At 41.2% G+C, this 5,671-nt stretch overlaps 1 pseudogene; it reads right to left on the reverse strand.

The window, feature by feature from the left end:
* Positions 1-3,409: 3,409 nt before the first annotated feature.
* On the reverse strand, positions 3,410-5,388 carry LOC130868322 (ferritin light chain-like; annotated as a pseudogene).
* Positions 5,389-5,671: the final 283 nt, after the last annotated feature.

The following is a 5,671-nucleotide window of genomic DNA, read 5'->3' on the forward strand; positions in this document are numbered from 1 at the left end:
GTCATAAGAATTGTTATAATTCTTAAGATGTCTTTTGGGGGAGCTTACACTCTGCTAAAATATTATATTAATTCCCAATATATGCCTGCACTCACGCATGGATTAGTGCCCACTTCATTATTACTGTGATGAATAAATTATTCACTCGGGTGGGTGAATGACTGACAAAGATAAATAGCACAGCATGAATGCAGTAAAGACAGCTTCTTCCTCTAGTTTTTGGTTTTATTCATTTTCTAGGTCTTCATTTCCTTTATTTTTTTTCCTTTTTTGCTCACTTCTGAATAGATGGCATTTAAAACTCAATACCTTATAACTTCAAAACTGCCACTTTCCAGAGAGGGAAAATCAACTGCATAGAAACCCAAACGCATGAGATTTCCACAAGCCCCAGAGCAAAGAAGTTCAAGGTCTCAGGGATGTCTGGAGCTACAACTGTTTCTCAGTCCCTGTTTTCTCACGTTGATAGATTGTCGTCTCCCGCAGAGTGCAAGGGGAGGATGGGGAAGATTAAAGAGGAGGGGGAGGCGGCCACCAAGAATTGGCAACTGGATAGAGAGTAACAGCCAGCGGTTGATTAGTTTCAGCTTTGAAATGACCCCTTTGTGTGACTTGTCCTTCCTGAGAGAGAAGTTAAAAATGCTTTCAGCAGTGTGTTAATTAAAACAATTAGTCCTAGGTCCTAAATAAAATGGCTCAACTTATTTGGAGAGGAGCCCTCCTTCATGTGTTTTCATCTACTCACCAAGGAACACATCCCCCCAAATCAGCAAATTCCTATTACTTCAGAATATGAGGGCTATTTAGAGGGGGGAATGGTTATTAAGCTAGATCCTAGACTCCAAAGTTGTCTATTTTCCAGCAGCTGAGAAGCAAGTTTATTTAGAGCTATACCTAGCATAGCTCTCATGAAGACAGGTGATTTTCAAAGCAGCACATTTAGTGTGCCGTCAGCACGTGCGGGCCCATCACTTCTGGCTTCACGTGACTACCTCATTTCATATCGATTATATTCTAGGAGTTGCATGTTATTGCCATTGTTATTATGAACAGGTCTACCTATTCAGAAGAGAGGGCTCAAAGAGGTAAAGGAGCTGGGCCAGAGCATGCTAACTGTAGGGGCAAGCAGGATTTAAATGCAGGTTAAGTCTGGTCCAGGGTTCATTGCTCACCACTGTCCTATCAGCCTTCCAGTTCACCATTTGCCTTCAGTCTGACGGGGGCATAAGTCATCTAAGAGAAGATGCACCAATGCCAGACCAATTGCTGTCTATGTGAGACATATTTTCTTTTGGCCAGGACAGAATATTTGATGTAAGCAAGGAAGACAGAGTTATTCATTCACTCAGGTTCCGAATGTTCAGCCCATTCTGACGGAAGAGGTATGGCTCAGCAGGTCACAGCAAGGCAGACAAGACGCAGAGAAAGAGAATCCAAGAAGGGGCCAGAGTGTGATACAGTGCCTGTAAGACATGCACCCGGGAGTATTTTTCTCTATCTAGTCCCTGCCTCCTACCTTGGGCCAATTCTCAGGAGTGTTATCATACCAGGAACCCATCGATGGAGTAACCATTATGGAACCGTCTCTGGCAGTGCTTTCCAAATGACTCCCAAGGGTGTGTGTTACTAATCCTCCAAGGCATTCCTCAGTCCAACCAAGTTGATAGTAAGAACAAAGCATTGCCTTTGAGGGGACTTTTTCAAAGACAATTAAAACTGCTCTGTAAAGGCAAGGAGAGCTTGATTTGGTGAAGGGGTGTTTAGGAGCTCCTCCAGATAAAGGAACCCCACGAGTATTACAAATACTGGTGAAAGCAATCAAGGATTGACTGAGTGCTTCCTGCTGTCACCTCAAAAGACCTTGGCTTCACTTCTATAAATGAAAGAACTCTTACAGTCTGTCCCTAAGAACAGGACGGAAAGGTGAATATGGAGCACTTTGACATCCTGATGTGTATTGGGGCACATCAGCTAAGGGACAGGGGAACTGCAATGTCTTGGCAATTGAGTCAACTACATTCTTCCCGCATTTTCCCCCACCGACATTCTCCTGGGTCTCGATGAGATTAGCAGAAAAGGCTGGGCTGGCCTCTGTTCATGCTTGTCTGGTCTCTGCTCTCCGTCTCAGAACCCGCTGGTTTAGTTTAACTTAGGGTGTGGCAACAGGAAGCCCTAACACAAACCCCAACTCAACCTTACCATCAGTGTCTCAACTTCTCTCTGACTTCTCATCTGTTCTAGTGGATCACAAACTTGCTTGTGACCAATTGGATCAATTTCTTGACCCCAAATTGCAATGACAGGGAATTTGACTTAAAAACCCAATTATGTATGGTATAGCAAGGAAAGGCTTGGAGCTTTATACAACTATTTAATGTAAGTCTCTGTAAGGGTGCAAGCACAAACTTCATAGCCACAGAGAAAATCACTGTGGGGCTTGTTCTTAAATTAATCTCTAGAAATGTAGTATCACGAAACCCCCCATTTTCCACAGATAAATTTGCCAAGGACCTTAGCCCTTTCTAAGAGCCAAAATAATATTTTATCAAATCTTTGAATCATTTATTCTCTCCTCAGCAAAGGGCTCTTTTTCAAGCATTCTTTCATGACCAAAGAATGTTTGGGCCTAGCTGGGAAGCTTTAATGGCCTCATAAAATATTGTTATCATAAGGAAACAAATTGGACATATGGGTTTATTATTTATTAGCACATTTGAGTGCTAATTTTTGCTCTCTCTATATCAAGTACAGAGATTTAAATGTTTATTACAATTCTGAAGAGATATCAGCTTCCATATCTATCATACTGCTTGCTATAAACAAATGGGAAAAGTTCTTTTCTCTAGGAATAAGGTTTCTATTATTATCATCAGAAGACTTTGGGTGAATACTGGAGAATTGGCTCAGCACTTAAGACCACTTGCTACGTTTTAAAATTACTTCTTGGGTTCCCTCAAATAAGCAGATGGCATCCTATCAACTTTGAAATCAGGGAAAGCAATTGTATGGCGATTGGTGGGGAGCCAGTGAGGCTCAATGTGATATAGTTCAGGTGATCAGTTTTCTCTCCTACTTGGCAAAAAATAACTATACATTTTAGAATACATCTGGAGTGCAGTAGTCGAGCAACCAGAACTGATTGGAATCACACCTCTAAGACCGCATACAATTGTTATGAATTATTACAGTTTTTTCGATGACAAAACACAGGTTCACTTCATTAGTGTATGGATGACTCAGAAAAGAGTGGTTTACTTAACACTACTAGAAACTGACAGGCAACAAATCCTTCATGCTTGTCTCAATAAAACCCCCAGCCTAGTAGTTTTTGTCTGCATAGAGAAACTTTTTTGCTTCCATTTGGCATGTGGCTTTAGCAGGTGATACTGGGCTGGGTGAGAAGCTGGAATCAGAAAAACCCAGGTGGCTCTGTAAGGCCAAAGGCCACAGACTCCTGGTCCTTATTACCATTAAACATGAGTCTTTTGAGGAGACACTCTCTCAGGCTGTTCTCACTGGTCTGCAGGCAGAGGTTAGTCAGAAAGTCGCTAATCTTCTTCATGAGCTTCATCTCCTTCCCTAGGAAATGCTTCTCCAAGAAGTCGCAGAGCTGCAAGTCTGCGTTGGCTGAACCCAGACGAGCAGATTCAAAAGGACTTGATTCAGGTTCTTCTTCAAGGCCAAGGATGTTTCCATGGCCTCTAGGCTCCCACCACACTGGTATGAGGGCAGCATCTGTACATCAGAGACGAGGTCACTGCTGCTGTGCTGATTTTGTGGCAGGAGAAGATAGGCACCCTGATGCTTCTCTCCAGACAGATCTCGGAAGAAATGAACCAGGCCTTTCACAGACATATTATCTTTGAATAAGAGGTAGGTACCTGAGGTTTGTACGCGCATGCTGATCATGCCATCAATAGTGGTCTCCACCTCCCTGGTGTAATTTTGAGAGCTCCAGGCACTCACAGTTGGAACTTAGGAAGCTGCTTGCTTCCAGAAACAGAAAATTGCAAATTGACCCAAAAGTTGTGCATGTTGAGGAAGAAAGAGAGAGTAGTTATGAGTCTAAGGGGTGGGGCTGAGAGTTTTTAATAGGGCGGTAGGTGAACAGTCTCCCAATCTTTTCAGATAAGGATTTAGTCTTGTAGTTATTGGAATGGAGTCTTTATTTGTTCTGTGTCCCGGTTTTAAAAAAATCCTAATTCTAGTGTAAGGTAAGAACATCAAAAGTTGTCATAATGAAATCTCCTTAATCACTTGTGACTTAGAACTTCCTTGCCTATTAATTTAGAGCTGGATACAGTAATTTTATTCTGCATATAATCCCTCATTGTCTCAATGAGTAGCCATTAATCCCCTTTTCTCAGAGTAGTCTTACTGTTCTGATAAAGTTAATAGCACCCCACCCCCCTACCAAAGGCCCTTGTTTGGAATATGTATTATATAGTCACCTTATTCTTTCTAGATAAATGTGAAAATTGGGTCACACAAAATATTTGTGTGAGTATAATTCGTTTCTTTTGAGCGAGCCTCTCATGGAGTTGAAGCTGGCCTCTGACTCAAGGATGACCCGAACTTTCCAAGCGGTGGGACTACAGGCATTCTTCTTCACTTTGGCTTAGTTTCCCATTACTGCTTCACCAGCAGTGCCTGTAAGAAGTTCTGTTCTTAGTTTTCTATACAGTATTATTCTTCACTTCTCACATTCATTGTACCTAGGCAGCCTGTGATTCTAGACAATCCACCATTAACTGAAACATAATGTGAATGAGAATAAAAATTAAATAATGCATATTTATAAAGTGTATCAAAATTAACCACACACAGATTATAAGTTAGCTGGTCTCCACTGAGAGATAGAGACCTCAATGTCGTCATAAGGCCTCTTTCAGCTTTCTAATCGCACGCTGAGCTTTTGGTTTGCTAAGTGCCATTAGACTTGAGCTGTTTCACAATTAGAGCCCTTTCCTATGATTTCGGTCACATAGACATATCCTACTCATGCTAAAACTCTGGACCCCAGGGGAAAAAAAAGAAATGAAACCTCTGCTCTAAACTTGGACTTCCTGAAAATGAAAGTAAATCAATTATTTTGTAGTTGCTTTCAAATTTGACTCCCCAGTCACTGAAACCATACATTTTAAGAATGTAAAAGGAAGCATGCAGTCTCTTTTTACTGCTCTGGTTATAATAGGAACACATACCCTGTATCCAGCATATGCAGACTGAAGCCTGAGAAACCGTAAGCACAATACCGCCTGCCTTTGTCAACTTGCTCTCTCAGCTACTTCGATCTCAGTGCTAGGAAAGCACGGTGTCATAGTCAATATAAACATTTCCGGATGACTTTGTAGTGTGTCGTGTACGAATGCTGTCAAATTCTTCCATTATCGCTTTGTTCTGTGGCCCGGTTTTAAAGCCGTAATTCTAACGTGAGGCAGGAACTTCTCAAGTTTTCATAATGAATTCTCTCTAATCATTTGTAACTTAAATCTTCCTTGTGTATTAATTTAGAGCAGGATACAGTAATTTTACTATTTATATTTTAGCTTCAGCTTTCTTGCCTATAAAAGAGAGAGATATTAGCATCTCACAACTGTGATACCAAGGTAAATTATATAATGAATGAGAAAACACTGTGAATTAGTAGAACTTGAAAAATGGGGGTATA

The sequence above is a fragment of the Chionomys nivalis genome, chromosome X, assembly GCF_950005125.1.
Source record: "Chionomys nivalis chromosome X, mChiNiv1.1, whole genome shotgun sequence".
Lineage (NCBI taxonomy): Eukaryota > Metazoa > Chordata > Mammalia > Rodentia > Cricetidae > Chionomys > Chionomys nivalis.